Source organism: Corvus hawaiiensis, chromosome 2 (assembly GCF_020740725.1).
Source record: "Corvus hawaiiensis isolate bCorHaw1 chromosome 2, bCorHaw1.pri.cur, whole genome shotgun sequence".
NCBI lineage: Eukaryota > Metazoa > Chordata > Aves > Passeriformes > Corvidae > Corvus > Corvus hawaiiensis.
Window position 1 is genome coordinate 86,463,532 of NC_063214.1, and position 24,123 is coordinate 86,487,654.

Sequence of the window (24,123 nt, forward strand, 5' to 3'; positions counted from 1 at the left end):
ACTGGTATACATCTCTTGTGAATCATTTGCCAATTTTTCTCCACAGAGAAGACAAACCTACCATCTTGTCCAAAGTTCGAGATATGTACTTGATAAGATTTTATTTTCTCCTCCGTTCTTCAAGTCAGCTTGAAATCAATCACTTGGACAAGATGCAAATTATTAATCTTGGATAAGGCTTGTCACGAGTACATGGAGCAGATATATATGTGCAGTAACAGCAAATCACACTGTTCCTGAGAGCATTTGATAATATTATAAACCAGGGCTTTCCATGGATAGTTATGAACAAGTACTGTCTGTGTACAATTCGACAGAAACCCCAGAGGAAAAACTGTAAAGAACATAAGCATTAAAACAACAAAAGCAGAATAAATAACTGAGTGAATTTCTTGAAGCATTAGTAACTTGACGGCATCTACTTATTCACAACAAAGCCAGGACAAGTTCAGTGTTTTCTGCTGCTGTACTAAATAAAAAGTTGATGCTAAGTCTCAATACTTAAGAACAAATGACAAACCTTTAGAAAGTGCTCTAGTTCTAAAATGTCAAAAAAAAAAAAAGAAAGTGATTTTCAAATCACATAGTGTAGTGTTTTCTTTTAAGGGAACGTGATCTCTGGTACATTTAATAAAAAGCTGCATAACAATTCTTCTTTAATTCCCTGTGATTTCACCTTAGAAATGACTGCTCTACTTCATTCACCTGCCATTACTTCTAACCACAAACATATTAAGTTATAAAAAGGAGACAAATCAAGTTGACAAATAATTTTTAAACATTTCTGGAAGGTGAGAAAAAATGAGTGAAGAGATAAATTTTCAGCTTTGAAGTATCTATCTCATAATTTTTATATTTTAATTTTAAAGGCTATAAAACAATACCATTTTTCACAAAATGGCCCTCACTTTGTGAGTGACCTTAAGGTAAACAACCAAGCTACTAGTATAAGAACAGTTGTTCAAAATGACAGAATCAGGCTCCAACATTTCTCCAGCTGCCTTTAATTTCTCTTTCAGACAATCAAGTATTTCAGATAACTAGCATTTTGATATGTCTTTTGTGTTGTTTGCCTTCTTAATTAAAGAGAAAAATATATTGGCATTCTAGAGTCAAAGAAACACTTCTTAAATGAATCACTCTATTTAATAAAATGTCCCCTTGCAAACACTGTTTTTCTTGATAAGTGCATGCACAAATAAAAGGATGGAAAAGAGTAATTGTTTGGTGGAGATGTAAGGGCACACAAAGTGGTTAGCTCTAAATAACCTGGTCATCAGTCCAACTAATCTGCTGTGGTTTGTTTTCACAGCTTTGCTCTGAACATCAGTGCTGATGGTCTGACACTCCCTGCAGAGCCTGAGAGCGAATGGTAAGTCAAGATACCAGCTGCACAATGCTTTACCTGCGATGCCAGAGATTTGGAGGAGGGAGAATAATAATTTGTAAAAACACTCGTAAACTTCACTGGATTTTTCTTTCTTTCTTTCTTTCTTTCTTTCTTTCTTCCTTTTTTTTTTTTTTCATCCTGCAAACTTCTTGTCAAAGTTGCCAAATATATTACAAGGTCATTTAATGAAGTGGAACTCTTTTTTTCTTTCTTTCTAATTTTAAATCAAGCCTGAGGATTTTTTATTTATTATTATTTTAATTTCAAATCTGCAATGTTAATATGACAGATGAAGAGAATCCAATTGCTCTCAAAGGGGCTACACACAGCAGAAGATCCCTAAAGGGTCTGTGTTACCTATTCCAAAACCTGCTCATGCAACACTTCCAGTCCAGGACAATCAGCCTGATCACAAATCAGCCTCGACTCCAGTGAGACCAAGCTCATTTTCTGAGCCACACGATGCAAGAATTAACTCTGCAGAACCCTACCGCAGAGCTGATCCTGCCTTTGTCCTTGCTTTGCTGCTTGGTGAGATAAAAGCAGCCAAATTGCCTGAGTGAGATTTTGCAATCTATTCAAAGCAAAAGATTATCTGATAAGAGCTTCCTACCTAATTATGCTTTGAGGCCTGACCCTGTTTGGTGCTGAGTGTTTCCTGCTTAAGGTCCATCATCTTCCAGAGAAAGCACCACTGCTCACTCAAACACTGTGCTACTGCTGAGGTCAAATGGGACTTTTACTGCTGTGACAGGCCTGTTCTCAGGGTGTATATGGCTGGTTTAGATGGCTTCCTACTCAGCGTGTTACCTGTTATCAGTTATACTGACAGACCTAATTGTGCCCATTCATTGCCTATAATATCCTAAAAACAGCTGTAAAGGGGCAGGCAAAAAAACCCCACCTATCATATTCAACTGTGGCCAACAGCAGGTGCCTAGAGAACAGGACTAGAATACAGTTATAGTCCCCTTATTGACTTTCTCTTCCTCCATAAACTTGTGAAAGACAGCTTTCCTAAGCCACTCCATAACTTCACGTTGAATACTATAGGTATTTTTTTCCACATGTCTAATCACTTTTCTGAAACCAGGTAATCTTTCAATCCACAATAATTCAAGGTGCCGAGTTGCACAGCTTGTCTACCATGGAGACAATCTCTCTTTTTTGTTCATTTTCAGCCTAACCCCTGCCAGTTTTATTTGTTTTCACCTAGTTCTTGTATTAGGAGAAACATCAAATAAATTCTAACACAAGTTTTCTGGGCCATCCATTTTTTCCAGAAATGATTCATATCCACTTAAACAATTTCTCATACTGAAGAATCCTAGTCTATTTAGTTATGTGTTGTATTAAAGTCATTCCATGCCTCATCATTGCTGTCATCCTTTCCTATACCATTTTGAACTTTACTGCACTGGTTTTGACTTGCTATTCAATTGCCCATTCAGTGTATTCAGTGAGATACTTCTACACAGAGAGAAAATTTACTTTTCTTGTTTTGTTTAATAATTTAGGATCCATTTTTCTGTTAGTTGTTCTCTGTCCAGATAATTATGGCTATGTTGAAAGATACATGATCTAGGAGAGACCCCTAAGGGTTTTCACTTGATACATACTCCTAAGGAGAAAACGGACATTAATTCTCTACTCTTTACTTCTCACTTTTTAAAGTGGAACTTAGGTATTCACCTCATCGTTCCAAATGGCATCTGATGTCCTTTTAGGTGCCAATAAGGTGTCCACTACAATGCTCATCTGTGCAGTATCTAACACCAGTTTGGATCTAATCCAAACTGCAACTGTAAATTCTAGGAGACACATGACCATCCGAGTAATAGGTGTTGCAATGGCTTTTGCTGCCATAGCTTTAAATCTTGAACACAGTGAAAAAATTCATTTTATGATTAAACACAGGTCAACATGCTGCAACAGTGGGCTACTCATGACTCTGCCACAGATTTGTGATGTGCAGCAAGTATTTTTGATACCTTTCTTGTCTTCACATCCCAATCATCTCCTCAGTATTTGTCATGTCTTTTAAATCTAAGGTCTTCAGGGTATAAACTTTTTTGTGTTATGGCTGTCTGTGACAACCCATACAGTGATTCTCGAGCTGTTGGCAAATCCTGGATGGAGCTTCAAGGTACTATTGCAATAACAAACATAAATAATAATGTGTATGAAAAATGTAAGACTGTGAACGACTTAGCATTGTTCACTGCTCTCTTTCATGATGCTTTCTATTAGCAGGAAGGAGCTTGATTTCTCTCACGTATAGAGAGACCCAGATAGATACTAGACTAGGCTTTTCTGCTATCTCAGTTAGAAAGGAGTCCTATCATGGCAGTCAGGCAAACTTATCAATCTAAGCATAGATTGGGTACTCACTTCACTGGGAAATACATGAGGATGGGACATTTAAGTTCCCAGGTTTTTTCCCTTGAAGCATTATTTAACACAGAAGTCAAGCCAGAATGATTAGTCAGGAGAATACAGACACTGCTGCAGTTACTTAACTGTGTGCGCATGCAAAGGAGGTGTATCTCTTTCTATAGCTATCACCTTGTGCCAGCCTCATCCCACCAGGACCCTCAGTTCAAGGATCTATATGTAAAATGAAGATCCAGAAAAAACAAAGAGAAGATTTTAATTTATTTATGTATTTATGTCATCAACAACATTGATGTATTCATTTACTTATTTAATGGCAGTAGAATGAGACCTGAATCAAAGTAAGCATCTAACTACTTGAGACCCAAGCCTGATCTCATCAACTACACTTTCCAAAAGACTCATCCAGTGTGCTTGGTGTCACCTGACTCCTGGAATGAGGTGCCTGATCATTTCATAGGAATGAGATTCTACTTCACTTTCTGGGAGTCAGTGGCTGCATTTTGTAAAGCTATGAATGAAAAAGGAAAGCAAAAGCAAACCAGAGATGTTTGAAGTTACATTTTCTAAGTTAGGATTTTTGTGTCAAAAAAGTAGGAGGCTTTTTGGCAATATGATCATATCTCATTCTATCAGATATAAAATCAGATTTTTAAATATATTAAATGTATAGTACATTACTTTTTTAACATTCATGGGTTTGATTAATGAAAAGTTTTTAATTCTACAAAGCTGAAAAGAAATAGTGTTTACAAGAAATTGTGATTTGTAGGTCAGTGGAAGATGAACACTTTCATTTTTTTATTGAGAGAGTTTCTATATGATCTCCTAAATTTCCTAGTACACTGCAGTGTAATATCTGGTTCTCAGATATGTTTTGTGACAGTTTAATAAGAGAGTGGAAGAAGCCATTTCTTGCTACAGTATTTTAGGAATAAGTTCACTCGTGCACTGCCTAGAGCAGGGACGAAAAAAGGGATAATCTGTGTAAAAGAAGATCAGACACCCAGTGCTCATCCTGAAACTATTCCCTTTGTATTGAAGGCGTGTAAGTGCTGCTTTAATGAGCTCTGGGTAGAGGTATTAGTTTGAACAAAGTGTTACTGAACAGAGGCTGCAAATAATGTGCCATTAGCTGCACTTCCATGAGAGAAGCTGTTTGAAAAGTAAATAAAAAAAAAATTATTCTAATGTGAGAGATTCAGCCTATGTGATCAAAAGATGCAAGTTTGACACTACATACTGAAAGTGAGACTCTGGCAGTAAGAATATTCAATAAGTCAGGAATTCTAGTGGGTTCTCTCTCCATATTGTATGGAAACAATTATGAAATTCAAATATTTGTAAATGACACCAAACTGCAGTCTTCAGTGTAATTTTTAGAGAAAATGAACTATCTTAATACTAAAAGTGCTCCTACCCTGCTGTTCAGAGAAAATGGGATAAGAAGTTCCTACAGTGTCAGCTGATTCCTGCTTTGTTGAACAATATTGAAATCAGCTTGATTTTCCATTGATGTTTTGTTTTTCTAATTCCACTTAAAAGAGTAAGTGCTGACAATGCAAATGCCAAGCTTATGGATAGAAGGGCTGAATTTACTGAATTGCAAAAAACCCTTGGCTTCATACAGAGAGTGGTTTGTTTGGGTTTCCTCTATTTTTTGGGTGGGTTTTTTTCTGAATTTTGACTGGAAAATAAGATTATGGATTGGAGATATTTGGGTCCCATGAGTGTAATTCTGGCAGCCAGTAACTGGACTTAAATAAACAGGAATGCAGCCTATAAAGCTCAGCCATGATATGTGTCACTATTCAAACAATTTAGATGTTGTTTGGATCTACTTTGCTGTTTTTGCCATGTTTTATGGAAGAAATTAGGGAACACAGAGCCTCTCCATTTCAAAGTCTTCTGGTTTAATGTAGCTTTTCAGAAAAACAAGCTTCTCTTTTCAAACAAGTTGCGGCGAGCAAGGAGGGAGACAAATAAAATTGGATCTTAATTGGGTTTTGTTTCTCTGAGAAAGGAAGGGTGGCAGTGACAAAAGACTTAGAGCTGATCTAGGATTTCTGATCAGAATATTTATTTACCATTAATCTGCCATCGTTTTTGAAAGCAAAATAAAAATTCTCAGCACATAAGCAAAACATTTCAATATTAAGGAAATTTAATAGCTCACTCGACCTAAGGAAATATACACACACACAGACAATTCTTGAGAGTGAGGCCATCTCAAGCATAAATGAGAAATATTATTAGCTATCTGAATCTTTAAGAGGGTTAAGTTAAGGGAGAAGTTCCCTTTCCAACACAAAAAGTTAACGTGGTGTAAGAACAATTTCCCTCTGCCAAAGGAAAAATCATTGGTTTCATACTTGAAAGTTACAACATTAAATTACACTCACTGACTACAGTAGCCTAAGATCAGTCCCTAAGTGTCAACCATTGTGTAGTCTGTCGGTGTAAAGTAATTTTTCAATCTTTCAATTAAGTGCACTGTATAATTTTATGGCTTCAGTCTGAACGCATGGTTCATGCACAACTGTGTTAAACAATGACAGGAGCAGCCTGGAATGAGGAAGAGACTACAGGGAGGATCCAGTCTGACAATGAAGCTGACATAGCAAAGGTAAAAGAGGCTTAATGTCTGACAGACACCCATGATTTTTAATTATCCTTTCCCGCTGCTGATTGTTGCAATCCATCTCGCCCCCACCTCTCCCTATCTCTACCCTCCTCTTTGTCGCATGCCTGCTCCCTCCTCTCTTCTCCACATCCTGAAATGCCCTTGCCTCTCTTTCCCTGCCTTTTCTTTGTCCTGTTTAACTGATCTCCACCTACCCATACCCGTATCAAACAAAATAAAAATGTTTGGAACTCACAGGGTGTTTCCTGACAGGCTGTTGCTCATTCCTTCCCTGTGACTCAACCCTTCTCATCCCCACTCTCCTCCTGTGTGGTGAGCCCTTCATTTCTGTGTTTACACCCTCTCCCTACACAGCTTTTGTATTTTCAGGTGGTAAACTCCTCAAGGCGAAGACCATCTGTTCCTTTACTATGCAATCAGACCTTTCCATGCATTAGCGTGTATTCAATACCAATTTAAATTACATGCATTTTCAAAATTAATGAGTATAGTTAGCCATTGTAGTACATAATGAACTTTATGGTATTTTTAACAAACCTTCTTAAATGGAGGTACATAGCCATAATGAGCAGCAGAGGATCACAATGTTCTCACATCATTCATGTACAGTAATAACTCTGGAAAATGAACATATCAAAGCTTTAGCAGATATTTCCTAACTTTACTGACTTACAGGAATTCTGGTATTCCAAACAGTCATAAAATTGGAAATATGACAGGAGACAGAAAGAAGAATTTAAAAAAAAAAAAAAAAACAAATAAAAAACCCAAGCTGTTCTGTGGGTGGCCATGGGTGAAATTTACAAAAGTAATAGACAGACTCTTAGATGTCTATCCCACATTTTTTCCAACAGTTCAGCCTGTTACTGATGTATTCAGCTTGTTGAGAAACGGGAAAGAAAAAAAAAAATGAAGAGTGAGAGAATGAACTCTCTAAAATATTTTGGGGACAACCACAGTGATGGAGTGGGTGTATGGGCAGGGTGAAAAATACTATGGAAGTATTGTTGTACACACTCTGCTACAACTAACTGAGTATTAGGCACAATGAATACACTGTCAAGTATAATGACATCTTCCTCCTAACTGACACAGAAAAGCAGAGTCTTTCAGAACACATTATTACACTCTAAATCAGTCTCCTTTATGATAGTCATTACCTAAATATTTCACACAAGAGATTTATTCTATTAAGAAACACCGAAACTTATATAAAATTAATTATATTTTATTTAAGTTTTTTTATTAGTTCTGATTAATTAAAGTATTCTTGGACTTCAGTAACTTCAGGCTGTTTAATTATTCAAACGCAGGCTTTTGATTATTCCATTTCTTTGTCTATTCCATATATGTGGCTTCCCCTTTTTTACATGTATAGATTGTGCAAATATGAATAAGGAATAAGGTACCAGCTATGGCACATCTAACTAATAGTTGTACACCATAAAATGTAATCATATATGGAAATATTTCAGATGCTGCATATAATGTTTTAAGATCCTCCTAGGTGATAGTCACTACCTGACATAATGTTCTCATCTTACTGGTGCTTTTCTCTCTCTCCTTTTAGGCTCTGCAAACTTTCTCACATGCTGAAAGCTAAATTCACACATAGAGGCATTCTTTGTGCATCAAGTACTAAGATTTAATTGCTCAAAGAAATGCATATGAGTTGGGTATCTTTGGTCTATTCAAGGCACCTAACTTCGCAGACATGTACAGTGTGGCATTTTAGTTTATGAGCATGATTAGGGATTCAGCTCCCCCACCCTCTCATTGTCCAGATTGCTGAGAACCTGCCTCCCTAATATATCAATTGGAAAAAGGTAGTCACAGGATTTAGTCTAAATATTGTATATGGACACCATATCCAAAGGGGAATATAACAAGTTAACTTGATTCTCCTTTGGCATGTTTATAAGAAGATGCAGTATGTTCTGTAATTAACAACAAACAGCAGTTATTAAAATCCACATGTTGAGGGGGAAAAGAATCCCAGACATCTTCCACTGTTTTAACCAAAACATTTCCACTTTGATTTTTTATATCAATCTCTTCTGCATCTATGAAATTTTTGATAGTTCCATTCTTGAAACATCTAGCTAGGAAATAGGGAATATTTCCTGGGAATATTGCACAAAGCCCTGACATAATTTTAAAGAAAAATAATCTGGTCTTGTATATTGCACTGCACAGAAGTATTGTAAACTATCACATAATCCAAAACCAAGGTTTTCTGCTTTTTTGCTTTAAAGGAAACAACTGATACAAGTCTTGAACTTTACCATGTCAGAGAGACCAGATTCCTTACTGTTGTGAAGACTGGTTGTTCTAAAGAGGCTGAACAAATCGATGATTTCTATGAAAATAATTTCTAGTGAAGAGATTTCCTCACTTGGATTTTCTCACCAGAGGAGAGAACTGTAAATTTAAAAGCAAAGATAAAAACCACTAAGGAAAAGAAGCAGAAGCATCACTGAAGAAAATCAAAACAAAAAAAGAAAAGCCTCAAAAAACACAGCACAGAAACAAATGCAGATCACTTCAGGGATATGCAATTACCGATGAAAAGCACTGTATTTTTTTTCTACAGTTATTTGTTTAGGGAAATAGCAGTAAGCCACTATATTTTTAGGGAAGAACAAAGAGCTGCAACTAATGGTCCCCATGGAAGACTCCTGTAGACTGTAAAAGTCTGGGAATAGCTGAGTTCTTGACCATATGTGCAATTTTGTTGAATTAAACTTCGCAGCTATGAGAAGAAATGATCCCATAGGAATTACCTATATATAATGTCAATAAAGACTAAAAGGCTACTTCTATAAGACAGTCATTTGCATGTAGTTCAAAATGGCTTTTTATGAGAAGAACCTTACAAGAAAAAGCCGCATTAGAGCTCATGTTCCTGACACTGGTGAACTGAGATACTGGGACTTAGCAGTAAAATACTTGTTGTTTAGCAGTGACTACACAAGCTGAATGTCTGTTTTAAATGAGGTATAGATCTTATCAGTCAACTGTGTTGCTACTGTTGCTGCATTTGGGAAAATTACTTGGAATGAATTAAAAAAGAACGGTGTTTTGAATAGCTGTGACAAAGAAATCGATTAAACTTTGCACAACTTTTATTATAATTGATGCAAAATTAAATAAAAAATGTGGCCTCTGACACAGAAAGTCCTTAGCCACACAGCACTGGAAACTGAGATACATAAAGCATCACTCTACGAACAGTAGGTAAAGATAAGTCTCTGGCTTGAACCAGCACAGTTTTTCCTATAAAGCACATCTTTTAACAATGACAAGAGGGAAGTAACACTAGTCAGTGAAGCCTTGTATCCAGTAAAACTGATTTTTTACTTACTGCATCCAACTGTGCATGTCAGACTCTAAATGTATTTCATTTGGCAAAGCACTGGAGCTGTTATACTCTCTCTGAGCCAAATTCTGCCCTTGGCTTCAGGCACACAACTCCCATTGACTCCAGTGGAAGCTGTACAGAAGGAGATAGATTGTGTAAATTAGGCATGCTCTTGAGACGGTGGAGGGAGATTCACAGCTGAATCCCAGGATAGGAGTTCACCAAGGGCCAGCAGAGTCAATCTCACCAGTCAGTCCTTCCCAACTCATCAGAGCAATGGCTTGAAAGATCTATAAAATAAATAGCTCATACACACTGCTTGAAAAATAAAAGGACTTTCTCAGCTTTTGATGCAGGCCTTCCCTTCACTCATTACTTCAGAAGCAGTCCATCCTCAAAGAGTTTTGTTTCTGTACTGAAATTGGTGAGAGGTACTGCTATTTCCTCAAAATTGTTCCACCCACATCTGTCCAAGACCTTTCTTACCTATACAGCCATAACTCACATCATCCTGCCACCAGCTATATCCCTGCTTTTTTCCCTGTCCTAGTGCTGGTTATTCCCCTTGACTTTTGATGCTTGTTTGATGACTTCTGATTTCTTTTTCTTCCAGAATCAGAAGATTTAATTTTTTTATTTTCTCACAAGTTTAGAGTAACACATTTTGTGTCGTGAAAAGTTTAACAGATGGATGCTTTAACTTGGACCTCTCAGTTTAACCTGAGTGACAGGGAAAAGGCCTCTAAGCATAATGGAAACAAGCCCAGCTCACTGCAGTTCTCCCACACCCATTTCTTTCAGCAAAAAACATGCATCTGTTCTAAAAATCCCCAAAAGTCATGAAGAGTGCAGTAGGCTTACAAAGAAACAAGTACCAGAACCAAATCAATAGCACCAATTCCAGTTTACATTTTTATGCACTTTCAGTGCAGAGATAAAAATTCTCCTTTAGGTCATACACACAGATCCATTAAAGGTCAGATTCTGCTTTGATATTCACATACCAGATTCTGCTTGTCTTGTAGATGAAACACATTTGTTTAACAAGCAGATGAGAAGGCTGCAGCCTAAATTTTATGGGTCTATTTAGTGTGTTCTTCTAAGGAAAAATATTTTTCTTTTTTTTTTTTTTTATTTATAAATATTGTCCCACCAGAAGGACAAGATGTACTGGGCAGGTATTTGCAGAAAAAGAATTACCTTGTTAAACTAGCACAATGTAAATATGTTACAGACTTAGACCCGGAATGGCTTGTGAGAAAGATAAAGCATAATAAAAGGGAGATAAGAGTGTGACGGAAGAAGTGAGTGACTAAATGACTGAAGTGTGTTGGGTTTCTAAGATACCAGATAGAACTGTATTTCTTCCGGTGATTTCTACAAGTTAGCAGCAGTTTGTTTGGGCGTTCCTGCCTCCAACTATCAGACCCTGCTCCATTTTCTAGCAGGGAAAGGGAGTGAGAGAGGGGAAGATCAATTTTCAGTTCTCTCACAATGACTGTTTTGGTCTCCAGAAAAACCTGTCCACCTCTTGCTGCTGACAGGAACCACTGTACATGTATGCTTGGTGACTTCATAACATTAGTGCCTGGCCTGTTATATAAAGTGTTTTAAATATAAAACAGTAGAAAATATAAAACTTTCTGTAAGCAAAGAGAGAGGTCAGCCATCTCCTGTTTCTTTGTTTGACAAAAGCAGCCTTCAGTGAAATATCCCAGGATCCAGTTGTTTTCTTCATCTAAGAAATGTCTAAGAAAGAACTTGAAACATCTGAATGTTCTGTAAAGCCACAATCTGTCCTGCTGGTGAACCATGGACACACCGTCCTTTTCTCTATTTCTACTAGGATTGCTACTAATGGGATCTTTCAAAATATTAATCACTAATTACAAAGTTCCTATGACTAGTCTGCTGGTTTCACACATACACATGAAATCTACTACTGACAGAGTTTTCTAAGTGATTCCAGAGATTTTTTTTCAATGGATTTGTTAACAAAATTGCTGAAAGGCAGATTTTTTTGACATTGATATTAGTCCTTTGTTCAAATGAAGACATAGCCACTTTCTGTTGTGTTCCGTATACTGAAAACCCCCTACTTATAAACCAGATACATGAAAAACAAATTTTCTTACAAATAACATATTTTAAAACCTCCTTATCAACTCTGAAGGTTCAATGGAGTGAAGAGATGCCTGCCAGCTCTGTTTTGATGAAGCATTTTCTTGAGCTATCAGCTATCAAGGATCATCTCAGTACTCCAAACCCTGCTGACTCGCTCGTCATCTTTCAAAAACTTTCAATCCGTCTCTCAAAAAACAAACAAACAAAATTCTTCCTTGTTCCTTGCAAATAACCAAGGTAGTTTGGTGGAAGATTTTTACAGTTTTTTAACTCATTTAGCTACTCCTAGACACCATAAGAAGCCAGTAAGTCTTTTCAACACATAGAGCTCAGCAGAAAGAGGTAGAGACTCCTTAAATTCAAGCCATTATAACCCCCTGCATTTCTCAATTTACATTTTATACAGAGAACGAAAATCTGACCTGAGAAATCACTTTGTCTTCCAATTCTCTTTCCCCTTTCCACTTCTCTTTAATCATAAGTCATTCTTAAGCAAAAAAATTAAAAATATGTTCAAAGGTAAATATTTTTATTTCACTTGTTTGATCAATCTCTACACAATTTAAAGATGATAGAGATAATAAATGATAGAATAACAAGTTCCTTACTTGTTTTACTTATTTCTGCTTATTATTATAAATGTATGAAAACTACGTAAGTAAGTGAAATTTTGTATGAAATAAGAGGGCAGAACTAACATTTTATAGATGTCATGGGTAAGGAACCACCCTTCTTTATCTGGAGTTTGTTAAGAAAAGTGCAAGAGGTATTTTACATCAGGAAACTTCCCAGATAAAAAAAGTATCTGCAGATTAGTTATACCAAACCTTAAATATCTGACTAGGTAAATGGAACAATTAATCCCAGCAGCTGCTTTTCACAAGTAAAGCTTCTTTTATCAATTTTACAACCCAGACTTGCTTAGACTAATTCAAAACAGAATCAAACACAGACTAAATCTAGTAAAAAAAGACATTTTCTATTAAATGTCTTCAGTCATAGAATTAAATAAAGAGTTAACAGATATTTTCCCCTTATGAATATTTATGAATACCCTTATTCTTCTAAGGGTTGTTTTGGATACTTTAGTGCTTTCCCTCAAAGCATTCTCCTTTCCTTGCTAATGTGGCCGGAAAAATCACTAGCAATTTTAGTCACCTTTTGTGTTCATAAGTGCTAGAACCCTGTTGAAGTTCACCTGGTTCATTGTGGCTTAATTCCTCATTGGTAATGATTGCTGTAGGAGCCATTCTCTGGTGGGTTAGAGCCAAAGAGATCCAAGGAGGAAATGTTAGTGGCAGCCACGTTAATAAGGGGAGTTTATACTGAAGTTTTAGAGGGAATGTTGGTTGTTTGGGGTTTTTTCTTTTTTTTCATAGCAGTAAAGGCCGGCACTTAGAAGGCTAATTTGGACAGCACTGTGAACACCAACCTGTTCGTAGAAATTTACTTCTCTAAGGTCTTTTCCATCTCACTGTTACTGATTTTTTTTTGCTTCCATTGTGCATACCATATGATTTGTAACATGCAGTCGCAGCTGAAGTCAAACCCTGAGAGCTGCAATTGAGTTGAAATAACTGGATTTTGCAGCCACTCAGTAATAATCTTGGAGCCTTCTGTGGCTTAGAGAAACTTGGTTTCTCTAAAAGAAAGAGAATTCTTAGAGCTCCACTTACAGCAGAAGCATTTAACATTTAACATTGCAGATCTTAACAGAAATTCTATAAGGTTCTTTCCCTCAAAAATGAAAGAAACATAAAGGCTAAGTTCGATTTTTCTTTACCAGTTTATGCAATTTTCAGAAAAGATAAACTTATTATTAATTTCTCAGTAAAGTAAGAATAACATTGTGATGGAAATGCATTGATCTATTTAATGAAGGATTGTAAAATCAGCATCATTGGAGAAACAAGGATTATTGATTCTTTTAAGTAAGATTTGAAGGATTGTATTTTTTGCCTTAGAATTAAAGGGTGTCCTATACAAAAAAAAGGGACCTAGCAAAAAACTTTGTAAAAACATTTGAATACTTAGATACAGCCATCTGTACAAAGAGAAATGACTGTATATTGCAGCCTAATATAAGATATATCTCACCCTAATAAAGAAAATAAAACACTTGCATAAAAATTAACAAGAGCAGCACATTCAGTGTACACATTTCCTTCCATGATTCATAAAGGAAATAGACACATATGCCTACCATATTTACAGCATATGCTGGAAATCAGACAAAAGCATAAGGATGGAAACAATCTTGCAACACACCAGCTTTCTCCTTCTAGTAGTAGGAAGTCTAGGATTTGCAAGGCCTGAACAATTAATAGGTTCTGTTCATTTTTGACTAGTGAACAATCAGTAGACACCACCTGGCTTCTGCTATAAAAGGCAGTGCTCTTGAAAAGATGTGGAAAACAGGAAATAATTAAAAACAGACAAACAAACAAAAAAACCCACACAAAAATCCAACCACTGATAAAATGTATTGAAGTCTTAAGGGATTAAACCTAGAAGACAGCGTTCCTGCCAAAGAACTGCAGCAGTAGAAAAGATTGCTTGTAAGCAGGAGGTGTTTATTTTAGGACATATATTTTGAATACTTCCCCAGAGAATTATATTAGCTGTAGTAGCCTCCTCAGGAGTCACATTCCCTAAGCATAGCATCCTTCAAGTTTTACCTAGGTTGCAATATGTCAGAAAAGCTTTCATAAAACAGAAACTTTGTATCCACTTTTAGGGCAAGTGCTTCTATTTGCAGAAAAAAAAAAAGGCAGATACAAGCAATTTTGGAGATGCAGAATACATTAGGTATTACAGCACCTCCATCAAATTTTAAAAGGCCAAGTATCTGCACCAGCTGGGGTGCAATGCCAACAAATTCCTTCACCAGCTGACATGCCCGACATGCTGTCTGAGCATTGGCACCTTCCTCTCTTGTGAATCACTATGCCAAGTCACAACGAACCCTGTGCTTTCTAGGATCTTGGAGTTGCTATTACTTTCTTGGCTAGAGCAGCAGGACCTGGATTTGCTCCATGAAGTCCCCTAGAAGGAAAGACTCAGACCCGAGTATCAGCTGTTCACCACAGACACGTCCAAGCAACCCAGACTGTTTGAGGGAACACTATCCTGTCATAAGTCTCATTTTCCCTTTTATTTGAGGCTTTCTTCGCTCCCCTGAGAGTTTTTTACTACTTCTAGCATCCTCCTCTTTATTCTGAATTCATTGTTCCAGCAGAAGTCAGGTACTTTACAGCTAGAGTGCAAGGTACAGGTTCAGTGCGGACATTAATCATGTAGTCCTCATTGGCCTGGGGCCACCTGGCCCTACAACAACAATCTGCCCCTTTCTAATCTGTCTTCCCTAGAAGACTCATATCACTATCACCAAAGGGTTTCTGGTTAGCATGTATCAACATGTACACTATTTTCAGAAAATATCACATTAACTTTTCTTTCTGTCCCAGGTAAAATTAGGCCCCCATGGCCTTTAGGCTTTGTATAGCTGAAATTCTGGCAACATTGTCCAGACTGGCCCTTCTGTCTATCTCCTGTGCTCATTAACAGTATTTGAGAATATTATCTGATTATATTAATTTCTGTAATATTAAAGATAACAGAAGAATCTAGAGAGAGAATGACTGATACAATTTATGGTATGGGTTTGTACTCATTTTACTTTGCTACCTAAGTTCTTTCCCACTTTTCTCTTCCAAATAATGCAGTCGTGTGGCAGAAGGTAAGACATTGCCACCACCTACATTTTGTGACAAATTCTAAGTTCAGGTGTAGTCTCAGAGGAGACAGGTGGAAAAAGGAAGGTGAGAAAGCTTTTTAAAAAATATTTCTTGGGGGGAACAATTAATCATCTTTTACAGGTGCTCAAAGAAGAGAAGCAGCCTTACAGATCATCATTCTTTATTAAATCTCCACTGTGAACTCAGCTGCAATCTCTACAAGGAAAACTAACATTGCTTTTACCTACAGGCAGAGCTACTGTGAGCCTTCATTCAGGAACTTGAGTGGTACATAGAAACCAGTAGAGAGAACTGTGTGATGCAAACTCTTGTGGGAACGGGGGTTAGCTTTTCACTGTGCACTTCCAGAGGCTCTGGGTAAGACCACAGACTGGATTCCTCCTTGGATTCTTCCAGCAGGGCAACTTCTATTTAAATCTCCTGTCAAGCTGACCAGTCAAATCAAGATCAGAAAATCAGACCTAATCTGACATAAGTCACACCAGTCTAGTGATTCCAATACAGTAAAGGAAAGAGGCTCCATGGACATAAGACAACTATTTACCAGAATCACCAGTTACAACTGGATCCTGGAAAAATTACTTTAGTAGGGAATGACAACACTGTCCCAAATGATTAAGCCATTTCATACGCTGTATTCCAGGCCAATCTTTACTTTGTTGTTCGGGTTTTTTTATGAAAACCAGCCTTTTCAACTGAGGTTTTTTGAGAGTCCATTTATATTGTAAATGTTTGGTCCCCAACACATTCTAGTGGAAGAAAAAATCTAAACACTTTTAAATGAATGTATAGAAAGGTGAACCCTCCATTTCAACATCATCCTGCCAACAAATATGGAGTATCATATTTTGTTACATTAATCCTAGACTCACAAAAGCTACACATAAATGTTTCCATATGGTTTCCAAATAAATCTCCCATATCCCATATTCTGTAAATTGTTCCCTCAAGAGGTATAAGCTATGGAAGGTCAGTCATCTATTCCAGCTCTCATGGAAGCACCCACCAGACCTGATTTTCTACAAGCATTGTGCACAGAAACTCCACTGAAGTCAGCATGTCCCAGAAAATAACAGTCACCGAGCTGGTGTGAGCACAAAAAATCAAAGCTACCATCTTTCACCCCCAGACTGAAGTTGTATCCAGGTTTTTCTCCCCCTGACATGTTAAAATTAAAGGCATCAGATGAGTATGCTCTGGCAATAGCCAGCGAGTTTACAGATACTGACTCGTGCACCCCAACATGATCTCCCAGGGCAGCAGCTCTGACAAGATCCCTCTTAACCTGTATCTGCACTGGGCTAGTGGTAAACCCCTACTCTGGCTGCAATTTCAGTCTTCCCTTATGTATGCTGTGGGACCATTTGTAATGTTTATTTATAAATGATGAATATTTCACCACAGTTTGTTAATGCATTAGCATGGAAGTAATGTGTGTGAAAAAGAAATTTTTAACAAGCCTTTGGCTTGTGCAGCATAAAACATTGTCTCATACCCGGTCTCTCCATAGAGGTCAGTTTCTGTTTTAAATGGTCTAACTACAACTCCCTGTGTATAACATAAAAGGCACAACCCTTACAAATGCAGTGAGTACTCAGCCCACAGGATGGCTGGAGTAGCTGAGTAAAGTGGCAGTTCTTTACAGTCATACTCTCTGATATAACTCATTATAGTAATGAGTCACTTTAAACATATATTCCTATAATTCAGGGAAAAGTTTTCCAGTAGAACTAAAATTCCCTTTGTGAATCTAATGTATACGAGATAAGGTTCAGAAACTTTACTTGCAATCTCATTATTTTTCTCAACAAAAAATGAGCATCTGTATAGGTCTGCACATAGATTAATGTTTTCCTGACTTTCAGCATTTTTTTTAGTATGGAAGCACAAGAAATACTTCAGGAAGGGGAAACTAATTTGGCTTTATTTCAAACTGGAAGGGTTTTTTCCTCCCAGAACAAGATTTAAAATAAGTGCTGGGGAAATGGTTCTCTGCAAACCTGAGCATGAATACGAACTGTGGCTTTGTATTTCCTGATCAGGATGGAAAAAGAAACATGGACCATTCAGACCTAAACCCTAAAATTAACTCAGAGAGCACCATTCAAAAACACTTCCTTGAATCAGCAGGGGAGAGGGCAATGAAAGTCTTGATGAGAGTTCAGTGAATAAGGAGGAAATAAGGGAGGAATGAGGGAAATGACAGTGAACCTTCCACCTCATGCAAACTCTTTTAATTCTCCTTCGTACGCATGCATTATAGTTACTAGTACAACCAATTTGCAAGGAAGGATTTAGTTACCCCAAACAGGGACATGCCTTTTGCACAACACTTTAGCCTCCTAGGCTCCTGCACTGGAATAAGCACCATAACCATGCTCAGGCTTTTAAGTGGAATTTGCTTGGAAAGGCAAGAATGATAACAATATTACCTTAGTCAGATTTATGAAAGACACCTATCTCCACAGGACACTATTTGTGATATTATTATACTTAACACAGGAGAGTGTCTATAATTGCAAATTCTTTATCAATATTTTTGTTATTTAAGGTGTCTTGGATTAGGCCTGCTGTGAATAAATTATAAGGTTAAAGGGGAAGTTGTTTATATCAGTGACTAGACCAGATTATTACACTGAGAAATGGTCAGCACATCCTGTTATTGCTACTACCAGAAAAAACATTGCACAAAAAGAACTAGACAGACCAGTTGCTTGAGTTCTCAAAAGGTTTTATTTTTAGCCTAATGACAAAAATGTCTGTGTTTGCACAGGAAACAAGAATGATTGATACAAGGGAGTGGAAATAAAATTCTTCATCTAATTTTCAGTGCTACATTAAAGACTCGACTCCTGTTGTGTCAGAGGAGCTCTCAGTGACCCTTAGAATGACGATTTTTCCACCAGACCCCCCCAGTCCCCCACTTTTCTGCTCTTGAAAGCTCCTACCTAGACATCAATTCCTTGTGCAAGTTAGAGCATTTTCAGAACTACTCTTAGTTGTGCCAGTGAATAATGATGCTACAGAGAACAGCTGGCATAGCTGGAATAGCTTGTCCTTCCCTCAAGGCATTTCAAGTTGGCCCTGTGGGAATGGAGGCAGAAAGCAGTTAGATGTCATGCTGTTCCCCAGTGGAGTCTTTTGCTGTTGCTGTAAATTACTTTAAGCACTTGTTGTTACAGTTGTGCAAAAGGTACTCATTCAGGGTTAAGGGCATGGATAAAAATGTAATCAACCTGGACCAAGCCATCAATACCCACTTTCCAAGGACCTCAGTAACCACATATTAGGGTTACCTTCCAGGTATTAACGACAGCTCTAACTTCTAGATTATTTTTGCCCAAGCTAAACTAACATTTGAAAACATGCTCTATTAGAAATATGGGTAAAGTCCTGCCAACATTTACATGAAGATGAACATAGTGCCAGCACAGCTAGTGCTTCATTGAGCACAATAGAAATAAAATATCTCATTTCTTTTATTGAAATTAGCATTATGCTTCCATTCTGAATTTTCAGAGAATGTTCATTGTTGTTAATTAAGCTACTTAGTAGTGTTTTGGAAATGTCCTAAGGTTTGAGTCAGGAGCAGTGCCCAGTTCTGCTGGGCAGTAAGTGAACTGAAATTAAGTGAAAAGAGCTGTTTCAAAAGAAATACTAGGATTTGCTCTTATATACCTGTTGTGGTTTAATCCAGCAGGCAGCTAAACACTACAGAGCTGTTCACTCATTAATCCCAGTGGGATGGGGAAGAGAATCAGGAAAGGTAAAACTCATGGGTTGAGATAAAGACAGCTTAATGGGACAGAAAAGGAAGGGAAATAATAATAATGATAAGAGAAGCAAAACAAGTGATGCGTAATCCAGTTGCTCACCATGCCCCGACCAATGCCCTGCCACTACCCAGGCACTGGGCCACCACCTCTCAGTCAGTCCCACCTGGTTTTATTGTTCACCATGAAGCCACAAGGTATGGGATATCCCTGTGATCAGCTGGGGTCAGCTGTCCCTGCTGTGTCTCTTTCCAGCTCCTTGTGCACCCCAGCCTTTTTACTGATGATGGAAGGAGAGGCAGAAAAGGCCTTGACTCTGTGCAAGCACTGCTCAACAGCAGCTAAAACATCCCGGTGTTATCAACATTATTCTCATCCTAAATCCAAAACATAGATCTGTACCAGCTATTAAGAGGATAATCATCTCTATCCCAGCCAAAACCAGGACAACTCTCAATATCCATAAGATTAAAAAACAGAGAGCTGGGAGCTCATCATTTTGGGGTTATTTCCAGTGAAGGAACTGAAACATCCAGGTTTGTATAAACAGAACTAGTGGTTGGGGATTTCTTAACTCCTTTAATGTCCTCCATAAGCTGATAGTTGCTTGATTTAAAGCTGACATGGAGATTTCAATTAAGGTAGCATTTGGGGAGTTTCTGTTGTTGCTATCTTGACCATGTTTTTAAAAAGCAAAATAGTACGACTTCCTAATTCATTACAGCTATGATTCTGTTTCTTGTGCATCTTCATTCTCTTCAGAAGGGGAATGTAATTCACCCTCAGCCAAAAACCTCCATTTGCTTTACAAGAGCCACTTTATTGTGGGAGTGCTGATGCTGATGGAGGAAATATTTCTCTCAGCCTGAAATATTGGGACTTTGGGTGTGCAAAAGAGACAGGCACAGATCTGTGCTGTAGCTGGCAAAAGCACAGACAGGATAGAAAGAGGCTGGAAGTTGAGGAAGGGCATCTCAGAATCCTTCTCCTTAGCTGGTAAAGGAGTTTTACAGTGACAACACACAGCCTTGTCCATTCAACAGCTGAAATAGCTTACACAGAAATTTACATTAACACTGACAGAAAAGAGAGGGGAACAGTCTTAGCAAGGCAACCCCATCCTGCTTTTTTGCCCTGCAGTTCCAGGGCTTCACAGAAGGCAGGTATAAATGACATGTACAAATGTCTTCCAATATGCTGGGACAGACTTTCAAAAGAAGACATGCTAATTTTTCCAAAACTTCCAGAAGACCTTGGAGATGAAGGAGACAGAAGTATAAACAATTTGCTCTTAAATACAATGTTTGGGCTGGCTAAAGTCCTCAAGCAAAGTTATTCTAACCAATGGTGAGAAAGAGATTTTAAGCCATTCTTCAAAGTTCAGGAAGTGATGGAGACCAAGCTTTTTCTTTTTGTCTGTTTCTGACTTTAAAGGTCTGAAGAGAAATTGGCCAACACTCCCATCTTGATCCCACTTCAGTTCAGAGGGATGGGATCATCCAACAACAGGAACCTCTCGCGTGTTTTGAGAAATCAAATTGAATTAATAAAGCTAGAAGAGCACAGCAGCTCTGTGCACTATTTTCTTTAACAACTGAATGACTCTGTGGTTAGTTTATAAATCTTAAAACCCTCACTTCATTTAAAAAGATTGAAAAATACAGGGACACTATGAAAAGCTAGATATATAAGTACTTCATACACTACATTATTTATCATTAAAGTTTATTAACTAAAGCCATTTGAAAGGCATTTTTTGGAGCTAAAGACAAGAGTGAACTGAAAATTATGCAGGTACATTATTTCAGCCGAGAACCTGAAACTAGGCAAACAAAGAAGGAATTCTGGAATACAAGCAAACACCGCAAGTAATTTAAAACCAATATACTGTGCTTACAAGCTCTGTCTAGTTTTAAGAAAAAGAAAAAGGGAGAAGATAAGAGAACACAAGGAAGAGGAAATAAGATCAGATTATTTGCTTCCTAGTAGTAATACTTTTCTGTTTGTCCTAAAAAGGGTATTCAAGCTTAACTTCCAAGTTATGTCATGTGACTGCAAGCAATCAGGGATGCTTCAGGACACTGAGTCATCATATCATGGGCTGGGGAAGAAAGCAAGTCAGAATGGCCTTCTGGGAATATTATAGATTCCAGCAGCACAACACCCTGAAAAGGATATATGGAACCTCCATTTTTTTTTTTTTCTCCTCTGTTAAACAACTTCAGAGATACTTTTTCTCTGTTTCTCTGAGCAATGTCGTGTCTGCCTTACAGCTAGTCCTCAGTCATCTGAAGATTTTGGTAGGTAGCTTGTAAAGTCAGTAACATTTTCTAGCACAGTCATTGAAATTTTCACCATGTTAAGACAGTACATTTTGTCATTAAAGTAAGATAATATAGATCAAGTTTCTCTGATTTAAATCCAGAACAAATACTGGTCAAAGATAGAAATCAATGCCAAAAAATAAAAAGTTCAAATTTCACAGACAAAGTATAATCCTATCTTGAATGAGACTTATGTGCTGTATTTCAATAGCTAACATGGAGGTCTTGTTTTACCAGTGCTTGAATGCAGTGCCTATATACATTCTCATGCCAACATCATCTCCTGGAATGCAACTGATTTATATTTGCTTTTCTCCTAGGCCCACGGAACAGTGTGGAAATGTCATAGTTTCAGCTGCAGCAACAAAGTATGAAGAGGAAACACTATAAAGAGGAACAAAGAGGTGGGTGATGAAAGATGAGGTGCTCAGGCAGAGCTGCAAAGAGCCCTGAAAATGCATCTGCTGAGTAGATGTAAGAAGCCACATGATAAGATAAAGTGAACAGTGTGGGGTAAAGAAGTAACAGTTATTAAAGAAGCTGAGATAAAAAGAGCATAATTTAGAAAATTAATTAAATATCCTAGGGGTTAGACTGAGACTGGAGGAGGGGGAAAAAAAGAAACCCGTAGAGTCAAAAAAAAAAAGGAGGTGGAGGTAAATAGCAGCTGTGGGAAGGGTTGGGAGTACTGATGATTACTAGGTAGGCTTTTAAATTTTGTGCCAGGCTCTGTAAATCTTCCCTTTTACCCTGAACCCAGAGGTGTGGAAACTTGAGTATAAATTCAGAAGTTTGGATACTTTTCCAGATCTTACCTAAATCATATAAACCTCCTTATATGTAGCATAACTTAGCCAGAAATAACTTAAGAACTCATTTTTTTTTCTGATGCTACTTAGGACAGCTGGATGGATTATTCGTCCTCAGTAATACTCATGGCAAATACAACCTTTTTTCTGTTTGAGAATCATTTGTGAATAGGCTTTAAGTCTGATCTCCAAAACGTGAAATGCCTCTTGATCTCATTGATTCCTCTGAGCCTTTTTTTTTTTGTTGTTATGTACCTACTGTCTGAAATTAGCATTTGCACAAGTTAGGTGAGTGGACTCTAACCTTTGTCAGCATCATTAAAGGTGGTTTACATTTGACTACAATCAACCATGAGGAAATATGTAGATGACCAGTCTCAGTCCTTCAGATTTCTTTCACAGGCTGTGCTGTAAATGTTACTTGGGTGTAACTGATACCTGCCTGAGTCTGCAAAAAGCCTGAGGCTATAGAAGTGTGATGGCACTCTGCTTCAAGAGGAGTTAACTAATTTGGTTTAATGCATCAACATTAAGTTTCTTTCTACACTGTTCAAAGCGTGTTTTGCAAGGAGGGAGAGCATCTGAACACCCAGATCCATACAGACTTCTCTGAGCCTCTGTTCTCTTCGGTATGCTTTTAATAACACCACGGAAGGGGTGAAGAGTGCAATTGTTCTTATTTTCCTGAAGAGAGGGTTCAACTTTCAAAGGTTTGGGAAATGCCAACATGGGGGTTCAGACACTGCACAGTTTAAGTATTCACTGCCTCCTAGTTGGAGCATGTTATTGGTTAGCTAAGTCACGGGATATTCTTCCAGCTCACTAATTGGGTTAGTGTATCCTTTTAAACAGAGGAATAATGAACGCTCTTGTTTGTAAAAGAGTAGCCTCGTTCGCATGCAAATACGGGTATTCACACAAATCAGCCATTCCTCAAACCTCCTCAGGAACAAAAATCTTTCTGTCTGAAACCGCAGGAGCAGCCGATAACAAGGGGCCTTGATATGGAGAGATCAAACAGCCATTTCAAATTCCTGTGAATGTTCATGAACACTGTTGTTCAATATTCACCCAGATCTGGCTTTTTCTGCATTATGGAAAAGAAAACAAAAATTAAAACAGGATGTAAAGGAATGAAGAATATGAAATGATAGTGTTTTCAGAACCAATTCACATATTCTGGTGTAGCTGCATTCAGGTTGTTGCCTTATTTTTGAAAGACAAATTATTATTTAAGAAATAATGTAAAAACACTTTTTGGGATTGATTGTTTGTTCCAAATGGACATAGCTCAAGCCCAAAGAACAGATCCAATAAACATGAGGTAATCCGTAATTTCAGATGCCTGAAATTTCAAGATATACAGTATCTAAGCAGATGAGAAATAACACTTGCCATCTGAAATTTTACCAGAAATTCTTCGCCGATTCTCCAAGACGACTCAAAGGATGAGTTATGTCCTCATCTGGCCACAAAAATAGCTGTTTAGCCATAAAGTATTATACAAAAGTAAGTGAAAAGAAAAGAGCCTTGCAAAGAGTGACAG

At 37.6% G+C, this 24,123-nt stretch overlaps 1 long non-coding RNA gene across 1 annotated transcript in view; it reads left to right on the plus strand.

Annotated features, from left to right (window-relative positions):
* LOC125321684 overlaps positions 1-24,123 on the plus strand; it is a 52,116-nt gene that overhangs the window by 12,522 nt on the left and 15,471 nt on the right. Inside the window, exons 2-4 of the long non-coding RNA XR_007201645.1 lie at positions 1,313-1,372; positions 6,343-6,410; positions 22,089-22,172. This is a non-coding gene — a long non-coding RNA (uncharacterized LOC125321684). The remainder of the gene's footprint in view (positions 1-1,312; positions 1,373-6,342; positions 6,411-22,088; positions 22,173-24,123) is intronic.